This window comes from Mauremys mutica, chromosome 1, assembly GCF_020497125.1.
Source record: "Mauremys mutica isolate MM-2020 ecotype Southern chromosome 1, ASM2049712v1, whole genome shotgun sequence".
Classification (NCBI taxonomy): domain Eukaryota; kingdom Metazoa; phylum Chordata; order Testudines; family Geoemydidae; genus Mauremys; species Mauremys mutica.
Window position 1 is genome coordinate 203,020,152 of NC_059072.1, and position 17,074 is coordinate 203,037,225.

The 17,074-nt window shown below is 42.4% G+C and overlaps 1 protein-coding gene across 1 annotated transcript in view; it reads right to left on the reverse strand.

Annotated features, from left to right (window-relative positions):
* The window catches only part of KCNJ6 (potassium inwardly rectifying channel subfamily J member 6), an 84,446-nt gene that overhangs the window by 53,781 nt on the left and 13,591 nt on the right, over positions 1–17,074 (reverse strand). The gene's annotated exons all lie outside the window — the stretch shown is intronic.

The window sequence follows — 17,074 nt, forward strand, 5'->3', positions numbered from 1 at the left end:
GAAATAGCTTGATTAGTTTATAGGGTTTTTGTTTGTGTGTGAGAATGTGTGGGTGTTGTGTGTGAAAAACTTACTGTGGGAAAGCTAAGTCAAATTAATGAGTTTTGCACTTCATTCAGAGCACAGGGAGACCTGTGGTTATTCTTATCTCTTGTAGGAATGTGTGTGAGTTACAGCTCCTGCTCTCCCAAGCCTCACCCTATTGGCCGAGTTTTGTTGTTCTAATAGAATAGAATGTAGTGGTCATGGTTGTGGAGGGAGAATCAGTCTCTTAAGTAGCTAGGAGCAATGTCATAGAAGGCTTTGAATATCAAAACAGAGGCCTTGAACTATGAGATATGCTCTAGTTCAGTGGTTCTCAAACTATTGTACTGGTGACCCCTTTCACACAGCAAGCCTCTGAGTGCCACCCTCCCCTTATAAATTAAAAACACTTGTTTATATATTTAACACCATTATAAATGCTGGAGGCAAAGCGGGGCTTGGGGTGGAGGTTGACAGCCCGCGACCCCCCATGTAATAACCTCATGACCCCCTGAGGGGTCCTGACTCCCAGTGTGAGAACCCCTGCTCTAGTTCAAAAGGAATTATTTGGGGACTTGGAAATCTGTGAATCTGTGAACTAGGCTCTCTATTCAGTGGGGATAGTGCAGACTGCAGAACACTTAGGTGATTTGTTTTTAGCAACCTATGTTGCTCAGCAGATGGTTTGCTGAGTTTTGAATCACTTGGAGCTTTTTGGGGTGTGTGTGGCTTCATCCCTCTGGAGCAGAGTCAAAGGCTCTCTGTAAATTCTAGGTGTAGGTAAAATACCCATGAAAAGAAGGTGTAAAAATACAACTGTCTCTCTACCCCCATCCAGCTGTCAGCCACACCCCTGTCTACCCAATAGCCATGAAGGTTGGCAATAGCATTGAAACCTGCTAGCATTTGTGTGTGTTCATGTTATGGACTCCAATGACTTCTGTGTCTAATCTTGTTTCTATTTCTTTAAAAGAATTTTATTCCAGCTGATTTCAGGGGCAGCATTTACAGCAATGTTCCAGCCAGTCAGTTCTGGATGAACTTATCCCAGTTGGTGACAGTGCTGCCTTCTTGGATTACCACTAATGCAATATAATGAAATAAACACACAAAAAGTGCATTCAAGTAACCTTTTGGGGATGACTTAAACTAAAGCCAGGAAATTTGGCATTAAGGCTTTATACTCTATGCTTAACTCACAATTGTGTCTAAGGGAATTTCAGTCCCTGGAATCAATAAAATCACTGCAGTAGCAGCCCCTTGAAATAGCCAGGAATGGGTTATGAAGCTTCTGGCTTAGAGTTTTAAAGTAATGTTAGTTAGACTTGTAATGTCCGTGTAATGGCTTATTATATTTAAAATGCTTGAAATATTTTGCTTTCCCATCACAATTAGACACTGTCAGATGCCAAGAGACACTGTGTAAGCTTTGACTGTGCATTTCAGTCTTTGAAGATGGTTTCTGCTGAGTTTTGTTATTCAAGCAAACATGGTTGCACAGCTCCAGTTCTGAGCCTTTCTTGAGCAGAGACTGCAAATGGCACCAAATAACATAGTGGAACTAGGGCAGGGGTGGGCATACTATGGCCCGGGGGCTGTATTGGGCCCTTCAAACATTTTAATCTGGCCCTCGAGCTCCCGCCAGGGGGCAGGATCCAGGGCTTGCCCCGCTCCGGTGCTCCAGTTGGGGAGCGGGGCCAGAGGCTTGCCCTGCTCTGCGCGTACTGTGGCTCCGTGCAGAGCCTGCACTCCTGACCCCATCCCACCCCCCAACCCCCTGCCGCAGCCCTGATCCCCCTCCTGCCCTCTGAACCCCCTGGTTTCAGCCTGGAGCACCCTCCTGCACCCCAAACCCTCATCCCCAGCTCCACCCCAGAGCCTGCACCCCCAGCCAGAGCCCTCCCCACCCCACACCCCTGCCCCAGCCCGGAGCCCCTTCCCGCACACTGAACTCATTTCTGGACCCACCACAGAGCCTGCACCCCCAGTCGGAGCCCTCACCCCCTCCCGCACCCCAACCCCCAATTTCGTGAGCATTCATGGCCTGCCATACAGTTTTCATACCCAGATGCGGCCCTCGGGCCAAAAAGTTTGCCCACTCCTGAAGTAGGAGGAGACAAACACACTAATTTCACTTGTGATTTAAGAATTAATTTGAAATGACATCTCCAGAGGTGGAACTTCCCAGCAACCAGGTACTGCACTCTCTAGCCTACTTTGTAAGTTTATTTTTGCTTTTAAAGCGCTTATTACTACTCCTTTGTATTTATTTAGTATATTTAATTTCAGGCTCACAAAGTGCTTTATGTTAAGTAAGACCCTCCACACTGAGTGATCTGAAGCACAAAGAAGGTTTAGGTCCAGAATTTCCCAGGTGGCCACTAATTCTGTAGTAGAAATGAGCAGTCCTTATGCACCCCAGAGCTCAGGGAGTGCAGAGATTGCTAGAGCAAGTGGCCCTCAGAGACCTCTCTCCACAGGGTGCAGGGAAGCCTCTTTCTCACCCATAAGGCTATGCAAGGGCTGCTCACATTCTGGGTTTTTGCATACAAAAAACCAAACACTATAAACTCACTTTTATTAACCAAAGACAATCACGAACTTTAATATAAAATGGTTTCAATAGAACGTCTTACAAATAGGTGCTCACAGACACTTAGATTACACTGGAGGCATCTGCATGGATCTTCAGCCAGTTTCCAATGCCAATCTCTCTAGACTGTCAGGCAGTCTCCGAAAAAAGTTAAACTCAATACTCCAACCTTTTCCCAGTTATTCAAGATAACCAATTAATCCTATTACTCTTTCCGCCACCCAAGCAATTCATAACCAAACATCCCCTCCTTGTGGCTGTCAGCTCTGAATTCCACCAGTAAGAGTCTTAGCAACTAGACATGCTCTCAGTCTGGATTCTAGCTCCAAAGGGAAACACAAGAGCAGCAAGTCCCTAAATAAATGGTGCCTGGAATACATGCCTGTGTGTTGACAGAGATGCCAGGCAAACATCTTTTAAGCACCTGGCAGGATCCCTTGGACATCCCCATGGCCAGTGAAAAGTCGCACATGGATGGCACTGTAGCCACAAGACATTTAGTCTAATGATATTTTTACTTGGTATCAAGCCAATTAGCTTATGTTGATTATCTCATTTCATTCTCTCTGCAGTTATATAATGGTTGTCATAATTCCAGGGACACAGGAGTGAATGGCTGCTATCTTGAAAGCTATTTTTATTCTTAGTGGTTTTCTTCATGGCAAATATATACAAATAATTAACCCACATGCTGACTCAGTATTTTCTACCGTGCACTGTTTATGGATCAGTCTATATTAAACTTGTGTGAACACGATGGCACAGGTAGCAATACCCTGGCTATTTAGCATATTCTGTTCAATGTAATACTCAGTGGGGCATCCCGTAGACAGTTCAATATTATGCCTAAGTGCCTGCAGGATGCTCATTTCACATTCTGTCCAATTACATGATTGTGTAAACATAAATAAGTCCCCTTACTTGTTCAGTCATATTTAATCATAGCAGTACCTAGCAATGCTCATTTGTTCTTGCCTATATTACTGTGAACTCAAAAAGGAATCATCTAATGTCTACACAAACAAAGTGGTCTGTATACTCCTGGATAACAGGAATATGATACTACTGATGAACTATTAGTTGTATAGCAGAGGTCTCAAAGTCCCGGCCCACAGGCCATCTGCGGCCCGAGAACCTCCCCGCTGCGGCCCGTGGAGGAGAGCGGCACGCAGACACGCTGCCGGCAATGTCTGCTGCAGGCACCACCCCCCGCAGCTCCCATTGGCTGGGGGAGAAGACCAGAGATACTATAACTAGTCGCTGGGCAGAGTCAGCCATGGAGGCAGCGTCCCTTTTTTACACAATGAATATTAACAAGTGTTCAGTATTTTGACAACTGTCTGATGCACACCTTGCTGCAATCCTGAAGATTTCAACTGCTCAGTCACTGAGGCCAAACATCAACAAACTGACAGAACGGAAGCGTTGCCAGGTGTCTGGCAAACACTAAGAACTCTCTGGCAGGTGAAGAATTGTATAAAGTTATATGACAGTTTTATTATTTCTAAGAAATTTGAAATAAAAAATACAATATAAATGTTTTCTTTTCTGAACACCATCTTCAGTGACACTATTGGCCCACTGGGAGGATGTGAGGACTGGCACTGGCCCTAAAGTACATTGAGTTTGAGACCCCTGTTGTATAGGAAACCAAAAATATAGCTATATCATTAGCTTCAGGGCTTCAGGTGAAAAAAATTAATAACAATACCTAAAGTTTTGTTGTTAGTGGTGGCAATAGTACTTATTTGTATTGTGGTAGCACCTGGGAGCCCCAGTCATGGACCAGAACTCCATTGTGCTAGGGGCTGTCCAAACAGAAGAAAAAGACGGTCTTTGCTCCCTAGGGGCTTACATCTCTCTAAATGAAATGATCATATCAATGTGACTGTAGCTCAGTGTGAATGTACATTACATTGGAGGTGACAATATACAAAATTATTAAGTGGTTTTGCTAAGGTCAGTATGAATTATAACGAAGGCTATGACTTTATCATGGAGGTCATGAAATCTTTGACTTCCAGTGACCTTTGTGACTTCAGCCCATGGTGGCCAGGAGCTGCAGGGTCCCCTCATGGTGGCCGGGAGCTACGGAGAACTCCAAGCCATGGCAGGTGATGGGGGTAATCTGCAGCTCCTGTCTGCCATGAGTGGCAGGGTCCCATGGAGCTCTGAGCTGTGGGCAGCCGGGGTCCCTCACAACTCCAAGCCGTGGGTGGTGGGGGACCCCGGAGCTCTGAGCAGGGACTCTGCAGCTGCCCAGCCACTGTGGGCGGTGTGGGGACCCCGCAGCTCAGCTCAGCTCCCCACTTTGTCATGGATATTTTTAGCAAAAGTCACAGACAGGTCACTGGATTCTGTGAATTTTAATTTGTTGCCTGTGACCTGTTTGTGACTTTTAGTAGCAATATCCATGACAAAATCTTAGCCTTAATTACAACCTTTACCATTTGCAACAGAATTCTGGTATAAATAGAGCCACATGAATGTTCCCTAGTGAATAACTTATGAGATGAATTAAGCCTCTTTATGGGTCTGTGAATTGTTTGTGTACAGTTAACTATCTTCTCCAATTTATTAGTAATTGAAAGTTATTCACCTAGTTTCAAAGAAGATTATCCTCAAGTAGTTCATTGCAGGTATTTAAAATTCATGCAGCATTAGATAGTTTTGATTATAGTTTGACTTAGTTTATGTGGTATTCTTCTCCTTTCCTGGTTGGATGTGTGTAATCTTTAGAATTAAGTTTACGGTGCAGATGCTTGCATTATACATTGCAATCTTGCTTTCTGTTAATATTCTCTAATATTCACTTTAACTTTGCTGTTTTCATCATTGTTCCTGCCAATAAACTCATTTACTATAATATTTGTGGAAGCGGAACACAAAAGTGATATGAAAACAAAATAACTTTTTGATTTGAGTGCTCTGGGATTTCCCGAAAGCTTTTTTTTTTTTTTGGTGGGGGGAGTATTCAGTCATACCTATTTATAAGGACAGATTTGGGCAATATGATATTTAAGCCTTCTACCTTAATAATCACTATAGCCCAATGGTGCCCAAACTTTTCCTGTTGTGCTCTTCCTGACCAGTTATGTAATCTGTCTGTGCCCCTTCTCCCTTGCTGCACAGTTAGCTCAGCAGAGGAGCTTGGGATGAAGGCAGAGCTGTGGGCAGAACTGGGGCTAAAGGTGGAGCTGGGCTGGGAGCGGAGCATGGGGCGGAGCTGGGCTGGGGGCGGTGTGGAGCTGAGGCTGGGGTCAGAGCTGGCCTGCAGGCAGAGCAGGGCTGGGTGGTGCTCTCTCCCCACCCCCCTGAGGGCTGGCCTGGGACCTGTTGCGCGCACCCCAAATGCTCCTTCATGCCCCCCTAAGGGGGCGTGCCCCACAGTTTCTGGACCACTGCTAGAGCCAAACTAGTGAATGAGGTGGACATCAGTTACTTAATATGACACTCCAATTTGTTTCCAATAACATAGTTTATTAAATTGTTTCTGATGCCTTCTCCCTGTGAATTTGTTTAAGCAAATGTTATATCTGGATTTCCAGGAATTCAGCTCAGGTAGGCTTGTGTGAAACCTCTCTTCCCCAATGCTGTGATAAGACTGTTGGCCATCTAGCTCAGGAGGGGACTGTTCAGCTGCACAGTACAAACAAATGCCTGCCGCGTCAAAGTTACTGCTCTACCGAGTCTTTGCCATTCCTTCTCTGCCTGTGATCCGGACCCAGGATGGACAGCGACTCACGCAAAGCATTTTCTTTGTTTTTGATGAGGATAGTCACAGGGGATTTGAAATGCCTTGCCAGATTTCCCTGGCTTGCTTTAGGCGCTGTTTCAGCTCTGTAAAATCTCAGCTTTGCTGAGCACTGGGCACACACTAGCAGATATTTTCAGAATGGAGAGAGATTTGCTTGCATGGTGAACTAGACTTTTATTACTCTCTGACTGTGAGGCCAGGTAATCTTTATAAAAGAAGGATGTGTATTACAACCAAAGCCACGTAGGTGGGTTTCGGCTTCCTGGAATTGATCTTTATATAACCAACTAATCAATCATTATTAAAGCCACATTTTTCTCTGCAAAGTGCTTTTCAGGTCTGATGCTGCACCATTGATGTCATTGGGAGCTTTGCTATTCACTTTAATGAGAGCAGGATCTGGGACTTTCATCTTCAAAATGCTTAACAAACATTAGTTTATCAAATTTCTTACTCATGTATCAGGTTTCTTACTGGCTTCTTTAGAGTGCTAACCATAGATCCAGGGGGCATTTGTGTGTGTGACTTGTATTGGAAATTAGTAGCACAGAAAAAAATTGTAAATTAAAGTGTGCTTATAATCAGAAAAGTGACATCTTGTTTTCCACATTAGCTGCTCCATTTCCTGGGCCTTAGCTGGCAAAAATAACTTTGTACTGTTTTCACTAGTTTAAAATCAATATAGCTGCAGAAGGGCAGGGTTCTGCCTTTAAGTTCTAGAAAAACCTGTCACTAAATTTGGTATTTTATTCTTGAGTATGGCGAATGACGATTAGGTATGGATTAGAAAGAACACAAACTGATTTTCTGGTACTCAACTGAATTGCAGATTTTGAACCTGCCAAAGTTTAGAGATGTTTGGAGCTGAGGTTTAGCTTCAGTGCATTACAGAAATAAAGACCATCTACAAAACTGAGTTCTGAATCTTGGATCAGATTCTTAAACTCCCTTATTCCACCTCCACTAAAGCTTGGGGTGTTTTGAGCCATGGCGTCGATTCAGATCCAGCTTTAGTACAAATGTACAGCGGTGAAAACAGGGCTGAGGAATATGTACAGGATGTTGAAAGGAAACAGAACAGAGCTGAAGAGAACAGTGTATGGTCCTGCTATCAGAGCCTCCCAAAATTCAGTACTTAACGGTCTTCTTTGCTCCCCACCATTAGTTATTACACATCACCGTCTGCACCATTTGTCAGACTTTTGGAAAAATGTTATAACCGGTTCTATTTGTGATGGGCAAACCTCTAAAGAGTCAGTTCCGATAAGAAAACCCTTCCCTCAAATTTGTATGTTCACATACATTATTCTAACATCTTAGCTAAGGATTAGTGCCTCAATTCAGCTGGGTAGCTAAGCACATGCCTAACTTTAAGCACATGAGTAGTCCCATTGAAATCCATGGCACTACTCGCATGCTTAAAGATAGTCATATACATAAATACCATGTTGAATTGGAGACCAGGGCAGGATGGCTCTTGGTGGACGGGGTTGATTGTTATTGTTCCTCTGAGCAAGATCAATAGGCACACATATCTCCAACTACCTAGCACTGGCTATTGCTTGAGTGCACATGCTCCCTGGCTTGCGGGGTATCCTCATTCCCTGTACAATAGACTCTTCCTAGACAAGCGCACATGCATTCCCTGTCACATTTTACCCATTCTGCTGCCAGTACCTTCTACTGAGTCATCCATGGTAGGACATTCATTTCCCTCATATCAAATGCAAAACCTTCCTGCATCCTGTTCCAACTTGTTCACGAAGCAGGATGTGGGTCTTAGTTCCTTGCTATTGTCAGAGAGGAAAGAGCAAGGGCAGAACTTCTCGCTTGAGAATGACAAGTCCCTACAGCTAGAAAAGGCAGACAATAGACACATCTGGCTTATGTTGTTTCATAGTGGCTGACAATGAAGAATGAGTAACGGGTTACTGATGATGCACGGAAGTGGACTGCAGCTGTGCAGCTGATAGTTTACAAATGGTGGTCCCTAGTGGAAATTTACAAAAGAGGTGTGCGATCAAGACTGTTGGCCAGCATTCCAGGCTGGCATTAAAATCAGAGGGACAGGGAAGTGCATGGCTGTTCACAGTAGTACACAGAGATGCAAGAGCAATGCCCGACCATCTACAAGAGAATTAAATCCTTTGTGCATGAAAAGGAAGGGTTCCAGCCATCCCTCTTCCCGCTGGAAGATATAGGTGGCAAGTTTAACACAGAAGGAGGCAGGGATCAGCAGCAGGGCGGGTCGGAACAGCATCAGATCAGACCAGCTACACACTCATTCTAAGTACCACTGTACAGAAAAAGAGAGAGAACCTTTTACTTATTAATTAACTCAGGGTATGTGTTAATACCTGAGGGGCAAACAGCTGTGCATATCTCTCTATCAGTGTGTATCTATTGGGTTTCCAGGAAATGGGGTGGGCGAAGCCCGCCCCATGCTAACGGAACCCCCCCCAGCCTAAGGGGAGGTGCCACAGAGCCTCAGAAACCCACTAATTGCGGGGGACAACTAATAAAAGAACAGGGACAGGAGTGCGGTCAAAGGGTCATAAGAAGGGAGCCTGACGGGGACACCGAGCAGAGAAACCTTTTAAGGAGAAAACAATCTCCTTCCACCCAGCTGTTCTGAGAAGCAGTGGGCCAACCTCAGATGCAGAATGAGTGGGCATAGGCTCCTTTGACTTTACGGGGACCTGTACCCATGTATCCCAGGTCTGAGTTTGGCTCAATAAATACAAATTCATTGATTTGATTTCTCTACACCCTAATGAGAAACAAACCTTGCAACACTGTGGTTGCTTACAAACAGGTAATATACAGTCTGATCTGTGGGTACCTGGGTAGGGGTAAGTCTGGGACAAGTACGTGCTATTTCTGTGCAGAGAGGCCCATTTGTATGGGTGCTTGTTAAACCCAAGTACAGTTCTAGGGGAAGTTATATAGCTCTTCCTGCTCTGGGGCAGAGAGGCTGATGTCCATACTGATGAGACAGATTAATTTTCAGAAAATTTGTCCTATGTTTTCTGTCATCAGTCCAATTCTGTTGTAACCTTCCATCATATCCTCTCCAGATCTAGCAGGCTTTCTGAGAAGGCAGCCAAGATACAGAGGATGCATTTTTAGACTAGAGAAATGAGTCCCTATATTGCAGCAGCTCCCAGCAATGGTGCAGCTATACCGGTGCTAAGCCACTAGTGTAGAGACAGCTCAGGTGTCTACCACAAAAAACACCTCAGAGTCCCTCTTTATACCAGAACTTGCGCTTTCTCTCCCCCTTGTGAAGCTGCACCATTGCTGGCAATTGCTGTAATGTTTCACAATGCAGACAATGCTTTAGTAGCAATAGCTGCAAATGTTGGCCAAATGCTTTACTTCTAATACTTTAACGTCAAGGATCTGTCTCCCAGCACAGATGAAGAGCGGCAGCATTGCTCATATGCCCTGTGCGATTTCCTTTGTAGTTCTCTGACTCCTGATATTTTTCTCAGAGGATCTTTGTTTATTCTCAGTTTCCACTGGCCTGTTGATAAGGGTCATTTAATATTGCATAAGATGTACCAGTAGGTGATGTGCTGGGCTCTGCTGACTTGCTGTGGGGTGTAGTTGGAAAAGGAGAAAGTCAGCATACAAGAAATACCCATGTCTGAACGTCATCAATTAAAGACTGCTTATGGTTATATGCCTCATTTTGTGGCTCTGTTTACTATTAGCCCAGAAACGATAGTTCCTGAAGTGAGAGACTAACAGTGTAGCTGGCTTGAGTTTCTCAGCAGCTGCTAGTTTTCTATCAGTGGTCAAATGGCCAAGCAGGGTTATGACATACGGCAGGGCCTGGCTGAGTTCTGGATTTTCCACTCATTTTCTCATTTAGTTTTCAACAGACGGAGGAATGGAAAAACTTGGCATAGGAATGCTTTCTGAGTTCTCTGGTCCCGTCCATAAAGGGCTTGAAGATCCATAAGAACTACTGCAGCAATGGAGAACAGTGTATGTTATTGGCCTGATGTCACTGTGCAAGAGGGGTAGAATGATTGCTATTTTCTGATCAATGATGCAAGAATGAACGTCATGGAATAGGAAGAATTTTGAAAATAGGTTTTGAAAATAGTTGATTTTTGCAATTTGAGGTATTTGGATTGGACGCAAATCACCCAGTATGTGTCTGTTCCCTGATTGGAATCGGAAGTCTGATGTGAATACTGACAACAATGAATTTGAAACTTGGATATTCTGCAACATTGGCTGTTTTGGTGAAGCTTTCTGCCCATAAAATCATACACTAGAACATTCATGGAAAATGAATGCCAAAGGCACATGGATGCAGTTGAAGTGAATTTGTTTAAAATGAAAATGAAAATCAGTGAATAACTTTTTTCAGTATTTGCCAACTCTAGTTATTACAATTTTCTGTAATAAAGAGCTGCATATAAGACACTATTCAGTAACCCAGCTATTTCAGATGCTTTTGAAAGGTATTGAAAGTAATGTTGAACAACCATTTTACTTAGTATTGCCTAGTGCTGTGCCAATAACTTATTTTTTGGTTCATTAGAAGTTCTGAAAAATAAAATTAATTTCATATCAACCTGAAATTTTTTCAAAATGTTCAGCAAATTAAAAAAAAAAAAGTTTTGGGTTGAACAAAACATTTTTTCACCCAAAATGAAATGTTTCATTTTGAGCTTTTCCTTAATTTTTGTTTTAAATTAAATAAAATTGAAGAACATTTTGAAACATAAAAGTTGTTTTAAACCAAAAAATCAAAATGTTTCATTTAGAAAATGTCAAAATGAAACATTTTGATTTTTTTCAGATTTTTTTTTTACCAGTGCAATTCAGCAAAATGGACATGAAATCATTGAATGTTTTGGTTGACACAAATTTGCATTTTTGGGTGAGAAAATGTTTGTCCAAAAATTTTTACCCAGCTCTACTATTGCTTGTGCTACTTCTAGTGCCTCTGCTTAGTAGCATTGGTAATGACCACAGAGTGCTGCTATCAGGTTCTGAAAGAGGATTGTATGTAAGAACTTCTCTCTCGGATTAAAACAATTATTTGGAGGCATGTACATAGATCAGTGGTAAAATGTATGAGTTTTCCCTTTACTTCTGGAAATGTGCTGTTTTGATCAATAAATATAAGGCATAGAAATGGGGGAGAAGAATATTCACCTAAGGAAGGAATAGCTTGGCTCAATCCATATGCTATACCAGCCCTTTGAAGCTAATATCCTATACAATGGAATGTACTTGCAGATGGACAAGATTTTCTATTACTTTCCAACAGAGATGGGCTGGAGATATAAAATATAGATCTAGATTTGAGCTCTTCAGTTGTGGGATGATGAATTTGGGAAGACTTTGTGAACGCTTAACTTTCTTCTGAAAAGTACATAGCTATGATCAATGCAGAATAGACTTACCCTAGTCCAGGGGTAGGCAACCTACAGCATGTGTGCCAAACACGACACACAAACTGATTTTCAGTGGCACTCACACTGGCCAGGTCCTGGCCACCAGTCCGGGGGGGCTCTGCATTTTAATTTAGTTTTAAATGAAGCTTCTTAAACATTTTAAAAACCTTATTTACTTTACATACAACAATAGTTCAGTTATATATTATAGACTTATAGAAAAAGACCTTCTAAAAATGTTAAAATGTATTACTGGCACAAAAAAAATTAAATTAGAGTGAATAAATGAAGACTCGGCACACCATGTCTGAAAGGCTGCCAACCCCTGCCCTAGTCTATTCAAGCTTCTCCTCAACAGAATGGCAGGTGTCTGTGACCTAATCATAACAACACTCTGGATTTCATGTCAGTGGCATGTGAGGAGGAGCAGCTGCTGTGGATCTATGAGGAGTATGGTGCAAAGCAAACAGAATGCCTTCCTGCCTACAGGCCTCCTTTTCAGTACAAACTATGCAGTGCTGCTATTCATCAATAGGTATAATGCAGCATATACCTTCTAAAGAAGCAGAGCTTTGTGAGGATAATTTGGATGTCAATGGTGAAGACTGTTCATTTTCTCTGTAGTGCCCAAACTGTCAGTTTTTAATTCTGAACTTGTATGCCTTTTAAGGGAATGAAGACGACAATGAACAAGGCTGATTAAAGTGCCTTAAAGTATAACTGGACAAAATATTTTTCAAATTTTCAAAGGTTTAAAGACAAATGTAAATGTTTGCTTTTTCAAAATTGAGACATTGCTACCATTTTTTGACTAGTTCTATGTCGAGTGTTTCATTTGAGGTAACAGAGATGCAGGTTTTGATTCTGAGAACACAGATGATGGTCTTGTTGATATAGAGAGAATTTAAGGCAAGCGCAAGATGGTTGTACAAGTTGAAGGAGTTTTTGGAGTCAGATATTTTGCATCACTGTTGTAGCTGTTGCCTTTTCCTTTTGATCAGGGATGTGCTGACTTAGGCATATTCCTACAATCCTCATCCTCGGTATTGGCAACTTTTATGATTTAGTGCGAGTTTTGTGGTTTTGCTGTTTTTCTGGAAGCCCCAGCTCCTGGAGTCAGTGAATTACATGGGAATCTCAGATTTCAGTTTTTTTAAGTAAGTTTCTAGCGCTCATGGTTGCAGAGAAAACCTTGAAAATGTGAACCTTATAGGTTCAAAAAGAAGACAAATAAAAAGAAGCCCAATGTTGTTTTTTAAAAATCTCTTGATTTCTTTTGGAGGGCTAATGATTTTTGAATGCTTATGTTTGGCAATACCGCATCCTCATTGTCCAGGGGGTGTCTCACACTAGTCTCTTCTTCCTCTTCATCAGTAATGGTATGGCTACACTACGGAGACTATACCGTTTAGCAAGTGATAGCAGCATAACCCCATAGTATAGATGTAGCATACACTAACAGGAGGGGCTTTCCTGTCAGTGTAGGAACACCACCTCTGAGAATGAAGTTAGCTGCATCAACAGAAAAATGCTTCCATTGACACAGCTGCATCTACACTGGTGTCAGCACAGCCATCTCAGTCGGAGTGTGTTATTTTCACACACCTGACCAATGTAGCGATGTCGACTAACTTTCACATGTAGACCAAGCTTAAGTTTGTTGGGCTTTTTCTTTTGCCTATACTGCTGCAGAATATATGTGAAATTGCAGAAGGATCCACTACTCTCTGAGTTAGGGGGTGAGAGAAGGAAAAAAAAAGGCGTAACACAGCCAGAGCTTTTGTTTTTAATAGATCCTGTTGCTTTCTTGTCTGATAACTTCTTCCCAATCTGCTACAGATTGCAATGGTTTATGCTCCTAGACTGCAGGTTTTACAGGTGGCAAGAAACTTCTGTCTTCCACTATCCTCAGTGGAGACCAAGGGAGATTTTCATTTAGTGTTCTTGTTCTCTTGAGAATGAAAATCACTAGAATCTGACAGTGACATCTTCCTAGACTGGGAGGAATAAGAGTTTGTGAATTCTGCTGTTGAATCACGTGATGATGATTTACCAGTGCAGATGTATTTACCAATATTATCTAACTAGCTTAGCTTATGTGAGAGTCTTTCCTTTGATTTGCCTCAAAGTTCACTGGCTTTGCTCAGAAAAATAAAACTAACAAGCCACAATGAGCTGTGATTTATAGTTTGTTATTATTATTATTATAGTAGAAGAACCAAGGGGCTTCAATCAGGATTAGAGCCTGCTTGTGCTAGGAGCTACAAACCTATGTAAGAACTTAGGGTCCAACTGATGGTTGCCCTGCACTTTGTGCAGTCACATCAATGGAAAGTGGTTGCAAAATGTTACCGCTCGGATTGAGTAGTGTTTTACATCCATTTTGCATTCATCTTGCACTAGTGTAAATGACTGTATATGGTGCAGACAAAGACTGATCCAAATAGACAGGACAGGAAAAGTGTGAGGGACAGGACTGCAACGGATAAGCAGAATGACCAGAATGGGGGGCGGTTAGTAAATGTCATGCTAGTTACATTTGGGGGGGGGGTAAAGGGGGCTTGATGCTGGCAGACCCGGTGCCAGTTCATGCCAAGCCCGGCCTCACTGAACTCTGACAAATGCACAGCTGGAAACAAAGTCTGTCTCACCTGTATGTTAGTATTGCTAAAATAGACATTAGAATTGTAAGAATGTGTTTGGTGTTTAGACCTTAGGAGTAGCTTGTAGGATGCTGCATGTATTAGTCTCACTTATCAGCAGCCCATGTTATAAAACAATAACAGATGTTTTCATTTAATTGTTACTATGTAACTCATCAAACAGGAAAGAAGCTTGCTATAATGCAAATGCTGGCTTCCTACGGAAAACATTAGGTCCTGCCCAAAGAGAAGGCCTTTGAAATCAAATAAGCCACTGTGAGACATCAAGGGTATACCTACACTGCAATGTAAGCCCAGGGTTAGTGGAACATGAATCAGCTGACCTGTGTTAAGGAACCCTGGGCTCGAGCATCTATGTTGTATTTTAACCCTATGTTAAGACTTTTCTAGCCCTTGCTCGAACCTAGGGCTCTGGTATCTATTGCAGACCCTAGTCAAAGTAACCATATCTCAGAGTTCCTGGTGCCCCCCTAAAATATGGCCACTCTAGCCTTAGGACCATGGTGCTCTGTGGGAAAATTTTACTGCCCATCCTGCATGTTACCAGGAAGCAGCTCACTTTGCAAAAGGCTTGATCTCCATTGCAAACCCAGGCTCTCTGATAGTGTGCTTGCATTTCGGTGATCAGCAGTTAATGGTTTAATGCTGTCCTGAGCTGCTGCCATTTGCAAAAGCGGGGCAGGGTGGGTGTGTGTGTTGGGGGGGCTTCCATTTTCAATAGAGTGGATTACAGATTGTTGGGATAGAGAGGACAAAGGAAATTGTCCCATGGAATTGTGGGATACTTCTGGCTGACTTCCGGGACCTGAGTCAAGCAGAGCTATGTCTACATTGCAGAGCAATAGGACATGGACCCTGGGTCCTAGTGTAACTCGAGCTCAGACTTTCCAGACCAGCAGGATCCTGGGACAATTGCAGTGTAGATGCAAGGGGGGGGGGTAGGCTTCAGTCCGGGCTTATGTTGCAGTGTAGGCATAGCCCAGAAGAACAAATACTTTGTTAATTGCACTCTTCATCCCTTCCAGGAAGAGGAAACCTGCGCATAAACTCATTCCTTCAGCTTGGGCTCTGAGGGAGAAGGGGATAAAAATCCCTGACAAGGAGAAACTTGATTCTTTTTGCTGCTTGGACTCTGAAGGGGGCAAGAATCACCAAGCATAAGCAACCACCCCCACCAGCTGTTTTGCCTGGGTTAGCCCTAAAGACATATGGAGTTTGCTTATTAAAGAAGTTTCTATCCTCTTTTGGAACCTAAGAGTGTCACCCATTTGTGTGTGTTTATCTGCTTTAATCTTATAAATAACTCTTATTTCTTATTCCTACTTAATAAAACTTCAGGTAGTTTGTTACAGCAGTGGATCTCAAGCTTTCCAGACTACTGTAGCTCTTTCGGGAGGCTGATTTGCCTTGCATACCCCCAAATTTCACCTCACTTAAAAACTACTTGCTTACAAAATCAGACACAACATACAAAAGTGTCACAGCACACGATTACTGACAAATTGCTTACTTTCTCCTTTTTGCCATATAATTATAAAATAAATCAATTGGACTATAAATGCTGTACTTACCTTTCAGTGTATAGTATATAGAGCAGTATAAACAAGCCATTGCCTGTATGAAATTTGAGTTTGTACTGACTTCTCTAGTGTTTTTCATGTAGCCTGTTGTAAAACTAGGCAAATATCTAGATGAATTGATGTGCCCCCGGAAGACCTCTGCGTACCCCCGGGGTATGCATACCCCTGGTTGAAACCCACTGTGTTACAGGATTGGCTACAATTGTTGCCTTTGGTTTCAAATCTGAGTACAATTGATCTGAGGTAAGTGATGGGTCCTTTGGGACTGGGAGTAACCTGAATATTTTGTGATTACTGATGCAAAGGACCATACATCACACAGGCAGGCTTACCTGGACTGGTAAGATAGACTGGAGTACCCAAGGGGATTTGTTACTTGGTTAGTGAAATCTAATTATAGAATATATAACCAATTTGGGGTTTGTCCCCTGTTTCCTGACAGGCTGCCCTCAGGTTGGCAACCACATTCATGAGCCACCCAGGACAGCATGACCAGGGGTGTTTCATGTTTTTAGTTATATCTTATAAGATCCTCTGTGTGCACCTGGCAGTATTCATGCCCCCAGGAGAAGTGGGTGAAATTTTTCAGACTGCACTTTTTTTCCCCCTGAAAAATGCAGATGTGAGTTGACCAAAATATTTTTTGAATTTGCAGAATAGCTTCAATAGAAAAGCTCCCTCTAAAATGCTGGAAAAATGATTTTTTTTTGACATTTTTGAAACACAACATTTCAGGTTTTTCAATCTGAAATAACTTTTCAGTGAGAATTTTACCTCAATGTCATTAAAAAAAAACCCCATTCCTCTAAAACAAAATGTTTTGTTTTGGGTGGAATGAATGTTTTATTTGACACAAAACCAATTTTTTTTCAATTTTTTTGGTTAATTAAAAAATTAATTTTCATTCTGGGTTGACCCTGAAGAAGCCAAAAAATCAATTATTTGCACTGCTCTGAAAGTGAGCAGCAGCTCTGTGTGACTTTCAACACTGCAGCTGTTGGATTTCTCTGGTTCCCTAATAGAAATACAAAAAAGGC